We start from the raw sequence: 15,650 nt of genomic DNA on the forward strand, positions 1-15,650 counted from the left end.
GTCCAATATGGCCGCCAATGAAGCCATTTTGGAAAAAAATTATTTCAAACAAAGTCAAGTTCTAATGGGCCGATTTAACTGAAACCTTTAAGGAATGAACGACTCGTGGTCCTGACAAAGTGTTGTTATTTTTTCGGGTCGATACGAAATAAAATATGGCCGCCAATGCCGCCATTTAAAAAAAAAACTATTTCAAACTTAAAGTCAAGTTCTAACGGACCGATTTAACTGAAACCTTTTAGGAATGAACGACTCGTGGTCCTGACAAAATATTGTTATTTTTTCGGGTCGATACGAAATAAAATATGGCCGCCAATGCCGCCATTTAATTATTTTTTTATTTCAAACTTAAAGTCTAGTTCTAACGGACCGATTTAACTGAAACCTTTTAGGAATGAACGACTCGTGGTCCTGACAAAATATTGTTATTTTTCATGTCCATCAGAAATCCAACATGGCCGCCAATGCTGCAGTTTTGAAAAAACATTTACTAGGTCAAGGTCACCGTTACTATTTATAGAAAACTGTCAAACAGTGAGATACATTTTCTGTGGCAAAGGGCATTCATGTGTTACACACTTCTCTAGTTTTACTCAAACTTGGTAGTGATGGACCTCGCACTGGTGAAATACATTTTTGTGCATTGCAAATAATGTACTATTCGCCTTTGACATCATTATTTCAACAACAACAAAATACTGTAGGACTCCGTGACCGTTAAGGCCCATGTGCCTCTTGTTTAACATCTTACTTTTTCAATGAATAGGCCAAATGACAAGCTTACTTTAAATGACACTTGTCACATCTAGCTGTATCAAGTTTTAATCAGAAGTTACCATCAGATGCATTCACTTTTGACAAGACTATCAATCCATGCTACATAGAACTAATGAAGATGACAAATGGTAGGTACAGCACAGAATCACTGTACACACATGGGGTCAGTTGTGATCCGTCTTGGATTTCTTGTTTGAAATCAACGGTCAATCCTATAAAACTGACAACAATAATCAAACGATATAGAAGAATTTGGCAAAGCAACAAACAACTAATATCAATCCGAACATGATAGAAATGATTGAAGGAAAGAAACAGAAAGGTAAAAATTGTTGGTAAATCTTGTTAAAAGGGCATGTATGTGTTAGTGAAACAAAAATGATAAAAAAGCTAGAAAAATAATGAAGTCCAGAGAATGTAGACAATAGATATTTTGACTAGAGTATTAATGATAGACCTGATATCGCTGTGCAGCAGGAAAATGAAAAATCAGAGCTGATATTTAACATAGGTGTTGAAGACGAAGTTACTTTTGAAGGTAGAACGGGACTCCCATACATAATCAACAGCAACATTATAAAGGAACATTAGCACTGTAGCTGGTATTGGTGCAGAACATATATGTACAGATATAAAGCTTATGTGTCAACAGAAAGAAAGGGAGAGTACCGAATAGGATAGTAATTGCCTCTTCGGAACAAACTTAATTCATGTTAAGATCTAGATCATGCCTCGTGGTCGTGCATTAACTATTAAATATTGTGTTAAATCAATGTCAAAGTCGTGTTACGTTTATCACAAGGAAATACATTCAGCTTTGTTAAGAAGACGAGTTATAGTATAGTTCTGGTTCCCAATCTAGGAATACTGTAGACTTGCCAAATGCCATGTGTTGCGAATGTTCCTTTGGATATCGTGTATTGAAGATTTATACCAAAGTTGTATCAGTCAAGGAATGTCTAAAATAAATAACACGTCACCACACAGCTGTTTTGGCCTTCTAGGACTGACTCAAGGCCGACATGGCGGATAACTGATTCCAATGATTCGACAGAATACCAGTATATTGGCATTCGATCAACATATCGAAAAGTAAGGTTTTGCAGCATACAACATAAACTGAGCTTGACCAATCTATATGCGACTATTACAGAAATGGCAATAAACATCCAAAACGGAGGCAAGGAAGAAAATGTTATAGAAGAAACATAATTGATAGAAATATAATAATAAGAGAAAAAAGGGTAAGGGATGCTGAAAATGAAACGGCACCAGATTGTGTTGGTGAAAGTGTGTAGGTGATCCGACAAATTTGAAATGAACTGTGTAAAGAAAGGAAAAAGGAAGAGGATAAAGTAGGGTATACAGAAAGTTTTAAAATTTCTATCTTTTAAAAGAAGATATGTAGAAGACAGAATTTACAAAGAAGGTAAATTGATCGCTTCATTTACGGAATATACCATTTTTAATTACACTTTTATTGGTGCAGTGTAATTTATTCTTGGCATACTATATCTATTTCCAATTATGTGTTTCTTGGTTCTTCCACATAAGATAAGGGAAAATACGAACACAACATCAGAGAACAAATAACTGCAACGAAGAGCAGCGAGAACAGGCAGAACCTGCATTGAATGGAAATAGGAGTGGAGAAGTACAAATATAAAAAACAAAACAGAGCACAGAGAAAATAGGAGGGGAGAAGTACAAATGTAAAAAACAAAACATATCAAGAGAAAATAGAAGTGGAGAAGTACAAATGTAAAAAAAAAAAAAAACATATCAAGAGAAAATAGAAGAATTATGAAGAGCACAGAGAAATGTTAAAACCCTTTCAAAGAGAAAATATGAGTTGGAATATAAGAGAAACAAAGTTTAAGATGGAGTAAAAGCATAGTGTGTGGAAAAACAGCGTGCTCCTGACTTTGTAACATACACGGGTTTTAAGTAAGGAAAACGCAAGAAGAGAAATTTCCGTCTGTGGTAGGAGAGAACTAAATGGACAATGAGGCAATTCCAGGTGAATTCCAATTAGAGGCATTTAATATCAATGTTTGTACCAGTTATAAATACGATACCTTTTACCGTGAATAGACCAGTTGTTTGTACATACCAGTAGATAAGAAAGCGGAAATCAATTAATACGAGTAAAAAAGAAACCTTTTCAACGGTTACTATAACCATATCATACTGTATTTTTTTTCGATCGCAATCGCATTTTTGGAAACGTGAAGGTCGACTAATCTTGGTAAAACCCCGTTGAAGGACGAATTGCAAGCTGTCATTATTGAGAAGAGCAACACAATTGATGATGTGTTCGTAAACAGCAAATGGACGAGAAAAGGTACTGGGTCAGCTGCTCGACCTCGTAGGTCTTCTCCGGTGTTTCGGTCTTCTCCGGTATTCCGGTTTTCTCCGGTGTTTCGGTTTTCTCCGGTGTTTCGGTTTTCTCCTCATTGAAACTCGCTGCGCGTGTCCATCCCACCAACTAAAGTGATTATTATATGTTGGAAAATCTTACTTCAAAATTATTGTAAAATTATTAAAGTTTATTCAAACAAAAACAGCATAACGACGGAAACAGGGAAACTATGACTGATGTAGTCATGTCAAAAGCGGACACAGTAAACTCGCCATTTCTAAAGGGTAGAATTTCAACAACAATGATCACCACACACTCGTTGCTTGCTTTGGTATTTGTGACTGACACACAGTACCTTTACCATGCCGGTTATGTGAAGTTGGAAGAAAATGAAGCACTAGAAGGGGAGAAATTAAACCAATGATAAATAGGCCCAAGACATTGCAGCAAATAGGCTGGAAAATCATGAACATGGAGATGATGTATCGGCATAGACCCGTCGTGAATCTGAATCTCAATGCATCTAGTGTGAACAAAATATTCAAATATAGAAGACAACAAAACGACATTACAGGAATACTTAACCTACTTACTGAGGTAAGAAATATCAAGATATAGAAATGTATATGTCACATTGTGGTAGTAATAGAAGTACTAGCAGTATCAATGAATACTGAACAAAAGGATGTATATTCTACCAGATGATATATGGTGTCTTGACAAAAACAAAAACCTACAATTAACTGCTTGACGTCTATAAAAAATAAAAGACAAACAGCCTGGTGATCATTCCCCGTTTGGAAATTGAGACTTTTGCCAACATCCCTCGGTCATACGAAAGGCAATGTATACCAACGATTAATATGATCTAAGAAAAAAAATGTTTTCCATCATGTAATTGGCGAAAAGGTTCGACCCCCACTTCAATTTATTTTACTTTTCGCCACATAAAGATACATAACTGCATATTTGATTATTCATTATTACTACTGATCAAAGTAGTGGACCTCCTTGCATAGCACCAGGTTGAGTGACGAGCATAACCTAAACAAATAACAGATACATGTCACAGGCGAATGTAGTTCTAAAAAAAAGTTTTATAGTATATAGTGTATAAAATCACTGTTATTTTTATACTAAATATGTCATATTGATATACATGAAGTAAGCGTAGTGATACTTTTAATAAGAAAAACATGCAAAAGTATCAATAAATTTTGAAATATATCAAACACTGTCAACATGCCTATGTATAGTTACAATGGTAGTCTTTATTTCATTCTTCTTTAAAAACTTTTCATATATATATTTTGTCTACAGAATAATTTTTATGTAATATTATAACCGGTAAAAGACTTTTTAAGCATACCACAAACAATGCACATGCAATGCACAATTTCACATAATCATGAAGATTGGATTATCATTGGGTGTTATGGTAAATACCGATACAGTTTCTGATTTTGTATCATACCAAAATAATTTATGTATATTATGCATGTTTTTAAGTTTAAAATCTTAAATATGTATTCTGCAAAAGTGATCTTTCCTCTTGAGAACTGCTTAAGATTGATATTGTGTTATAGACAAAGATATGCAGATATATAAAAACAATAAAATGATAAAACTAATACACACTTGATTATTATTTTATTTTGTCTATTGCCCATTCATTAAACAAAAGATGAAGGATTATTACATTGTTTCATATATTTATTAATGTTTGTAAGATCTAGGTAGGGTAGGATTGGATCGAACTGCATTCACTGCGATAAACTTGTCTGTCTGTATTGATGCAGATGACGGGACAGAAGATTTACGTAACTCACAGACGATACTGTTATACCATCGCAACCAGCAGATGGATTGCAATCTGTATTTAACACTTTTAAAGTTTAATGTAATACATGGACACTCACTGTACAAATACAAATACTCAGTTCCATTTATCACTATGAAATGAACAACTAGAAATTGTTGACTTTGCCCTTTATTTAGGTGTTTTATTTAACCATAATAAGTTTCAAAAAGCGAAAGCTAAACTACCACATCAAGGCGAGAAAAACTGTTTTCTCTTTACAGAAATATTAGAAATATCTTATTTCTTGATTGTTGACTTTTCAACTTCACTCTAGTAAAACCATTTTTAAGGTATTTGGTTAAATAGTTAGATATCCACTAAGCATTGAATGCACATGTACAATGACTGTTATGATGTAAAACCGATTTCTTTGAAAGAGGAAATTGTATAGATTAATGTTAAATATTTGCATATTTCAATCTATCGTTTAAAGCATTCCAATACATGTATAACGAAGAGTGTAATGTTCGGGTAGTATCACATATAAGTAGGTTCTTTGAAAATTCTAAAAACAAACCCCGTACCCTGTACCCTGTACCCCGTACCACGTACCCCGTACCCTACCCTGTACCCCGTACCCTGTACCATGCAGTTTAAATGAAAATGTGTTACTTATTTTAGTATATTAGCATCTTTAAACATATTTACCGTGTAATTTCCTAGGATTTTAAAACCAATCACCTGACTACTATATCTTGTTGTTCCTGCTTGGAATGAAACAAGTACCAAGCAGAGTGAACCAGTGGTGAGATAGTTTCAGAAAGACCCACTATGTCCCTGTCATTAGTCGATTAGCATGCTGTCGTACACCCCTTGGTTAAATCAGGCGGTGGTCGAGACTGTTGTGTGTTTACACTGAAGTCCACTGTACATGAGTAAAAGCTTACAAAAGGAACGATAGCGTTAACATTACAAGTCACGTGTCTTTGACAATGTAACATTAAATCCGTAGGTATGTGTTAAGTTACACATTACCTGTATTGTTTTTCCCCCGGGTGTGTACTCTTGGAAAGTAAGTGTTTTGTTTCCGTTCTCATAATACAAACTAGTTAATGTAGAACGTCAGACTTCCTGTGTTCCTGGAACCCTCGAAATCAAAACAGACGTCTTATTTACAGTTGTAAAAATATAATCTATATAAGAGTCCTTTGGTAGATGATGTAAAGTGGAGTTTAATCAAATGTTACAAAAAGCTTATTAAAATAAGGATGCAGTAATAATAATAATTAAATCTTCAATTCAATGGATACATTTGCATACAAACTCCAAAGTGTTGAAGGGTGACACGTGTACGTGAGTACACGTTTTTATACCTCACTCTGACATGGGCGCAGAAAATCTATGTTTTTTTCCGAATGATGTTGTTTCGAGATCCCTTTCAAATATAGTCAAATGTCTTGGTCAGTCAACAGAAGGGTCGTTATTTGTGGATGGCTTCTTGATCTGTTACAGATCTAAGAACATGCACACGAAAGAACGACAACTTCAACATAGTTTAAACAAACTACAAAATTGGGCAGACGAAAACGGCTTCAAATTCTCTAAATCTACCACTGTGTGCATGCATTTCTGTCAAAAACGAAAAGCACACAATGACCAAAATCTAACACTCGATGGCACTATAATTCCTGTTGTTGAAGAGACTAAATTTCTCGGCCTCATTTTTTATTCGAAACTCTCTTTCATACCACATATAAAGTATCTGAAGGATAAGTGTTCCAAGGCGTTAAACATTATACGAGTCCTTTCTCATACTGATTGGGGAGCGGACCATGAAATGCTTTTGCGCCTATACAGATCACTCATTCGAACAAAACCTGATTATGGTTCTATGGTATACGGGCCGCGCGCAGTCCTTACCTGCAGATGCTAGACCCAATCCATAACCAGGGGATAAGTCTAGCCCTTGGAGCTTTTCGAACACCACATGTAAAAAGCCTGTACGTGGAAGCGAATGAACCATCCCTTTATGACAGAAGGAAAAAACTTGCATTACAGTTTGCAGCACAATTAAAATCAAACCCTAAAAATCCTGCGTTCGACCAAGTATTTAACCCAAAATACCAAAACATATTTACGCAAAACCCAAAACTTCTGACAACATTTGGTATCCGAATTTCAAATTTCCTGCAAGAACTCAACATAAAGTTGACTGACATAGCTGAATATAACATATCTGATGTTCCTCCTTGGACCATTCAATCACCTGATTTTAACTTTACATTACATGAGTGAGGGAAATCAAGTGTTATGCCCGAAGAACACAAATCCTCCTTTCGGGAATGCATTTCGAATTACCCTTCTCATACACAACTTTACACCGATGGCTCCAAAGAAGGTAAGAAAGTGGCAGCAGCCTGCTGTACTGCCAATACTTGCACTTCAGTCCGACTACCAGACGGCGCCTCCATCTTTTCTGCTGAAGCATGCGCCATTGGTTTGGCCCTCGACCATATCGATGAACACCGCATTAAAAAGGCAATTATTTGTTCAGACTCTCTATCTGTCCTACAGAGTTTACAGTTACGAGATCCTAAAAACACAATCGTGCAAAACCTTGCTCTTCGAATATCTCGTATATTAAAAAAGTCTAAAATAACTTTACTATGGATTCCGAGCCATGTCGGAATAAAAGGCAACGAATTTGCTGACAGGGAAGCAAAAAATGCATTGAATCTCGAACAAACAAATATCAAAATACCATATACAGATTTTAAACCTACTATTCGTACAGCCATTCAAAATGAATGGCAGCAACGCTGATCTCTCGAGACCACCAACAAACCTTTTAAGATACAACCGAAAATAAAAACATCTATTCCCAGTCGGAAAGATCGTAGAGAGGAAGTTGCCCTCGCTCGGCTCCGCACTGGGCACACATATCCTACTCATTCGAACCTTTTAAAACGAGGAGATCCACTTTCGTGCCACGCATGTGACACTGCATTTACAGTGGAGCATTTTTTAATAGAATGTTCCGATTTTGAACACATTCGTGGTAACTACTTTCGAGTCCCGGATATGAAAACTCTTTTCAGTTCCGTGGACTCGAAGGCAATATTTATTTATTTGAAAGACATCGGTCTATTCTATGGTCTCTGATGTCTTTTAACCCACGTTACCCTTTTTTGACGCTATATATATATCACATAGTCAATATCATCTATTCGTTATCTCTTTTATTATTTTAACCCCCTTTTTATTTTAATTATCTACACATACAATGCGAATGGTTTTAAAATGAACTTTTTTTATCTGATTTTATCTTCGCTAATCACATCTTTGTTTAAAAAAGATAAAAAATAAATAAAAATCACCATGGCACTAAATGACCACCGCCGTCGATTGGCCGTTAAACACAAACAAACCAACAAAAACAAAATCTAGCCTCAAAACATGACGTATTGTTAAGTGACAATCTTCAACTCAATGGATACATTTGCATACAAACTCCAAAGTGTTGAAGGGTGACACGTGTACGAGACTGCGCCCATAATCTCCATTTGTTACATGTATTGTGCTGCTAAGTGTCCATCGGAGCTTACTGAGTACACGTTTTTATACCTCACTCTGACATGGGCGCAGAAAATCTATGTTTTTTTCCGAATGATGTTGTGTCGAGATCCCTTTCAAAGTTAAAACCATCCGTTTGATCAACAAGGAAATCAGCAAACATTTGGTTGCTTACCGACTTACCTGTATCTATGTTTGGTGGATATATGAAAATTGTTTCAAGTTTTGAAACTACAGGGCTGTCATAATTATTTATACTGGTCGTAACACTACAGGGCTACCATAGTTATGTATACTGGTCGTAACACTACAGGGCTGCCATAGTTATGTATACTGGTCCTAACACTACAGGGCTACCGTAGTTATTTATACTGGTCATAACACTACAGGGCTACCATAGTTATGTATACTGGTCCTAACACTACAGGGCTACCATAGTTATGTATAATGGTCCTAACACTACATGGCTACCATAGTTATGTATACTGGTCCACACACTACAGGGTTACCAAAGTTATGAATACTGGTCCTAACACTACAGGGCTACCATAGTTATGTATACTGGTCCTAACACTACAGGGCTACCATAGTTATGTATACTGGTCCTAACACTACAGGGCTACCATAGTTATGTATACTGGTCCTAACACTACAGGGCTACCATAGTTATGTATAATGGTCCTAACACTACAGGGCTACCATAGTTATGTATACTGGTCCTAACACTACAGGGCTACCATAGTTATGTATACTGGTCCTAACACTACAGGGCTACCATAGTTATGTATACTGGTCCTAACACTACAGGGCTACCATAGTTATGTATACTGGTCCTAACACTACAGGGCTACCATAGTTATGTATACTGGTCCTAACACTACAGGGCTACCATAGTTATGTATACTGGTCCTAACACTACAGGGCTACCATAGTTATGTATACTGGTCCTAACACTACAGGGCTACCATAGTTATGTATACTGGTCCTAACACTACAGGGCTACCATAGTTATGTATACTGGTCCTAACACTACAGGGCTACCATAGTTATGTATACTGGTCCTAACACTACAGGGCTACCATAGTTATGTATACTGGTCCTAACACTACAGGGCTACCATAGTTATGTATACTGGTCCTAACACTACAGGGCTACCATAGTTATGTATACTGGTCCTAACACTACAGGGCTACCATAGTTATGTATACTGGTCCTAACACTACAGGGCTACCATAGTTATGTATACTGGTCCTAACACTACAGGGCTACCATAGTTATGTATACTGGTCCTAACACTACAGGGCTACCATAGTTATGTATACTGGTCCTAACACTACAGGGCTACCATAGTTATGTATACTGGTCCTAACACTACAGGGCTACCATAGTTATGTATACTGGTCCTAACACTACAGGGCTACCATAGTTATGTATACTGGTCCTAACACTACAGGGCTACCATAGTTATGTATACTGGTCCTAACACTACAGGGCTACCATAGTTATGTATACTGGTCCTAACACTACAGGGCTACCATAGTTATGTATACTGGTCCTAACACTACAGGGCTACCGTAGTTATGTATACTGGTCCTAACACTACAGGGCTGCCATAGTTATGTACACTGGTCCTAACACTACAGGGCTATCGTAGTTATGTATACTGGTCCTAACACTACAGGGCTACCATAGTTATGTATACTGGTCCTAACACTACAGGGCTATCGTAGTTATGTATACTGGTCCTAACACTACAGGGCTACGGTAGTTATGTATACTGGTCCTAACACTACAGGGCTAACTGGTCCTAACACTACAGGGCTACCGAAGTTATGTATACTGGTCCTAACAATACAGGGCTGCCATAGTTATGTATACTGATCCTAACACTACAGGCCTACCATAGTTATGTATACTGGTCCTAACACTACAGGGCTACCGAAGTTATGTATACTGGTCCTAACCATACAGGGCTGCCATAGTTATGTATACTGATCCTAACACTACAGGGCTGCCATAGTACTGGTCCTAACACTACAGGGCTACCGTAGTTATTTATACTGGTCATAACACTACAGGGCTACCATAGTTATGTATACTGATCCTAACACTACAAGGGCTACCATAGTTATGTATACTGGTCCTAACACTACAGGGTTACCATAGTTAAGTATACTGGTCCTAACTCTACATGGCTACCATAGTTATGTATACTGGTCCTAACACTACTTGGCTAGCATAGTTAAGTATACTGGTCCTAACTCTACATAGTTATGTATACTGGTCCTAACACTACGGCGCTACCATAGTTATGTATACTGGTCCTAACCCTACAGGGCTACCATAGTTATGTATACTGATCCTAACACTACAAGGACTACCATAGTTATGTATACTGGTCCTAACACTCCAGGGTTACCATAGTTAAGTATACTGGTCCTAACACTACATGGCTCCCATAGTTAAGTATACTGGTCCTAACTCTACAGGGCTACCATAGTTATGTATACTGGTCCTAACACTACGGCGCTACCATAGGTATGTATACTGGTCCTAACACTACAGGGCTGCCATAGTTATGTATACTGGTCCTAACACTACATGGATGCCATAGTTATGTATCCTGGTCCTAACACTACGGCGCTACCATAGTTATGTATACTGGTCCTAACCCTACAGGGCTACCATAGTTATGTATACTGATCCTAACACTACAGGGCTCCCATAGTTATGTATACTGGTCCTAACACTACGGCGCTCCCATAGGTATGTATACTGGTCCTAACACTCCAGGGCTGCCATAGTTATGTATACTGGTCCCAACACTACATGGCTACCATAGTTAAGTATACTTGTCCTAACACTACATGGCTACCATAGTTATGTATACTGGTCCTAACACTACAGGGCTGCCATAGCTATGTATACTGATCCTAACATTACAGGGCTACCATAGTTATGTATACTGGTCCTAACACTCCAGCGCTACCATAGTTATGTATAATGGTCCTAACACTACAGGGCTGCCATAGCTATGTTACCATAGTTATGTATACTGGCCCTAACACTACAGGGCTGCCATAGTTTTGTATACTGGTCCTAACACTCCAGCGCTACCATAGTTATGTATACTGGCCCTAACACTACAGGGCTACAATAGTTATGTATACTGGTCTTAACACTACAGGGCTACCACAGTTATGTATACTGGTCCTAACACCACAGGGCTACCGTAGTTATGTATACTGGTCCTAACACTACAGGGCTACCATAGTTATATATACTGGTCCTAACACTACAGGGCTGCCATAGCTATGTATTCTGATCCTAACATTACAGGGCTACCATAGTTATGTATACTGGTCCTAACACTACAGGGCTGCCATAGCTATGTATTCTGATCCTAACATTACAGGGCTACCTTAGTTATGTATACTGGTCCTAACACTACAGGGCTGCCATAGTTTTGTATACTGGTCCTAACACTACAGGGCTACCATAGTTATGTATACTTATCCTAACACTACAGGGCTACCATAGTTATGTATACTAGTCCTAACACTACAGGGCTACCGAAGTTATGTATACTGGTCCTAACACTACAGGGCTACCGTAGTTATGTATACTGGTCCTAACACTACAGGGCTACCATAGTTATGTATACTGGTCCTAACACTACAGGGCTACCATAGTTATGTATACTGGTCCTAACACTACAGGGCTACCATAGTTATGTATACTGGTCCTAACACTACAGGGCTACCATAGTTATGTATACTGGTCCTAACACTACAGGGCTACCATAGTTATGTATACTGGTCCTAACACTACAGGGCTACCATAGTTATGTATACTGGTCCTAACACTACAGGGCTACCATAGTTATGTATACTGGTCCTAACACTACAGGGCTACCATAGTTATGTATACTGGTCCTAACACTACAGGGCTACCATAGTTATGTATACTGGTCCTAACACTACAGGGCTACCATAGTTATGTATACTGGTCCTAACACTACAGGGCTACCATAGTTATGTATACTGGTCCTAACACTACAGGGCTACCATAGTTATGTATACTGGTCCTAACACTACAGGGCTACCATAGTTATGTATACTGGTCCTAACACTACAGGGCTACCATAGTTATGTATACTGGTCCTAACACTACAGGGCTACCATAGTTATGTATACTGGTCCTAACACTACAGGGCTACCATAGTTATGTATACTGGTCCTAACACTACAGGGCTACCATAGTTATGTATACTGGTCCTAACACTACAGGGCTACCATAGTTATGTATACTGGTCCTAACACTACAGGGCTACCATAGTTATGTATACTGGTCCTAACACTACAGGGCTACCATAGTTATGTATACTGGTCCTAACACTACAGGGCTACCATAGTTATGTATACTGGTCCTAACACTACAGGGCTACCATAGTTATGTATACTGGTCCTAACACTACAGGGCTACCATAGTTATGTATACTGGTCCTAACACTACAGGGCTACCATAGTTATGTATACTGGTCCTAACACTACAGGGCTACCATAGTTATGTATACTGGTCCTAACACTACAGGGCTACCATAGTTATGTATACTGGTCCTAACACTACAGGGCTACCATAGTTATGTATACTGGTCCTAACACTACAGGGCTACCATAGTTATGTATACTGGTCCTAACACTACAGGGCTACCATAGTTATGTATACTGGTCCTAACACTACAGGGCTACCATAGTTATGTATACTGGTCCTAACACTACAGGGCTACCATAGTTATGTATACTGGTCCTAACACTACAGGGCTACCATAGTTATGTATACTGGTCCTAACACTACAGGGCTACCATAGTTATGTATACTGGTCCTAACACTACAGGGCTACCATAGTTATGTATACTGGTCCTAACACTACAGGGCTACCATAGTTATGTATACTGGTCCTAACACTACAGGGCTACCATAGTTATGTATACTGGTCCTAACACTACAGGGCTACCATAGTTATGTATACTGGTCCTAACACTACAGGGCTACCATAGTTATGTATACTGGTCCTAACACTACAGGGCTACCATAGTTATGTATACTGGTCCTAACACTACAGGGCTACCGTAGTTATGTATACTGGTCCTAACACTACAGGGCTACCATAGTTATGTATACTGGTCCTAACACTACAGGGCTACCGTAGTTATGTATACTGGTCCTAACCATACAGGGCTACCATAGTTATGTATACTTGTCCTTACACTACCGGGCTACCGTAGTTATGTATACTGCTGCTGAAACTACAGGCATTCCATCGTTGATGTTGTATATGATGCTGCGCTGATTCCTGTGTCGGTCTAGGAACTGCAGACAACATACTTCGATGACTGTACTATAGTCTGCTTAGGCAGTGTGTTAGCCATGCTTCAAGGGTGAAAATCGTTCTGGGATCTACTAATCTTCTATATAACACGATGTTCCATAGGTCACAAACGGACTCAATGTAACGCCATACGGCCGCACCAGAAAACTTTACAGCACTGTTTTTGAACATAAGTTGAGGTAAGTGCTTAACTTATCACACACTTGACTCAGGTCACAGGGGTTCGTTTCTGAATTCACCTCAACATATTTTTTCTGTCTTATAATCAGAAACTAACCCCTGTGCTCAGGCATTCCGTCAAATCTTGGATCTATACGTTGGTGCGCAGTAGTCTATATTGAGTACGAGATAGGTGACACAGACATGTTGGAATACAATGAGATAATGTCCAGTATTATATTTATATATAAATATGACTTGTTTGTTTTGAAACATCTAGGAGGGTGCTCTCTGGTTCAGGACTAGGATATACTCACACATGTTTGTATGAAGTGCTGGCGGGGAGGGTGTTTAGATACATTGGGAGGGGTCCTATACACATTGGCGAAGGAAGGTTTAGTGCTGCGTATGTTATACATCAGACATGAGGCTCCACAATACAGAAAAAAGTACTTTTAGCGTTTCGTAAACAAACATAATTTAAAAGTACAAAAAGTACAGGTAACAAATAAGTTTACATCCTATGTTGAGGATTTACATAGTTAAAAACTAGATAATAACTTAGAGTATTGTAATATTGGTTAAAACCAGTTATACCCCTATGGAATTCCATGATGAGTATGTCAGAGAAAACGAGGTGTAGATTGATACATAGGATGGGTTTTACGAGGTGTATATTGAGACATAGGATTGTGACAATGGAGTATATATCATATAATTCGATAAAGTGTGTTAGTCGAGTGATCACGTGTAAAAAGTCGGTGATAAATAGTCTACACTTTGGTATATTGATTGCATTCTAATAACACACACAAAAAATAGAAAGTTGCAAAATCCTTGTTATGTATTTATTTCCCTCCGGTTCTGAAAACGAGACGTCCTCATCTCGAAAAAAACATATATCCGCTGTTTTGATATGCAGAAGTGCAATGGTTTTGATTGTGAAATTGTTTCCGTTTTGCTCAGATCTCGTTAGAGTTGAGGCACGGTTTTGGAATGATTTTGGCACGGAAAGTGTTCATGTTACGCGAACGGTGACCGGCATTAGGGTGACTTTGTGTTCTACGTGTTGGTGAAATCGTTTTCAGTGTCGGGGTCGTTGGTTTCTCTCCCAGCTGTTTATTTTGTTTTTCATGTAGCTATTTTCCATATTTGGTTGTCGATTTCGATTTGAATGTCAACTTGTGTTCCATTGTGTTGTTTTAGTTCCAAATGTAGGGCGCTAATTTTGTAATATTTAGCTTTCATTTTCTTGCTGCCTCTAGCTGTTTGGTCTGGTTTGTCGAGACTTCATACATTCACTCACCATGTTTGATCCCTCAGAAATTATTGGGTCCGAAAGGGTTTCACTGTAGATTTCAATAGGGTATTTTGTGTTCTGATCGAATTATGCTGGTTATTAGGTTGATCACAACGTGCTACCTTTATAAATGTTTCTTCGGATAACACTTGGAAAGGGAAAACAGTCAATACCTGTTTGGTTTCACGGAAATGGTTTTGTTTACAAGAATCTATCCTCTCGTTTGGCCATTATCAACGGGGTCTATTTTCAGCGTTACACCGGAAGTTTTCTTTTCTGCGTTCGT

At 38.2% G+C, this 15,650-nt stretch overlaps 1 protein-coding gene across 3 annotated transcripts in view; it reads left to right on the top strand.

Annotated features, from left to right (window-relative positions):
• Window positions 1-13,816: 13,816 nt before the first annotated feature.
• LOC110460313 (microtubule-associated protein 4-like) overlaps window positions 13,817-15,650 on the top strand; it is a 203,381-nt gene continuing 201,547 nt past the window's right edge. For all 3 annotated transcript variants that reach the window (XM_021513147.1, XM_021513150.1, XM_021513151.1), the window contains exon 1: window positions 13,817-14,084. The gene's annotated coding sequence lies outside the window, so the exon portion shown is untranslated. The remainder of the gene's footprint in view (window positions 14,085-15,650) is intronic.

The sequence above is a fragment of the Mizuhopecten yessoensis genome, unplaced genomic scaffold (genome assembly GCF_002113885.1).
Source record: "Mizuhopecten yessoensis strain PY_sf001 unplaced genomic scaffold, ASM211388v2 scaffold10359, whole genome shotgun sequence".
NCBI classification, from domain to species: Eukaryota; Metazoa; Mollusca; class Bivalvia; order Pectinida; family Pectinidae; genus Mizuhopecten; species Mizuhopecten yessoensis.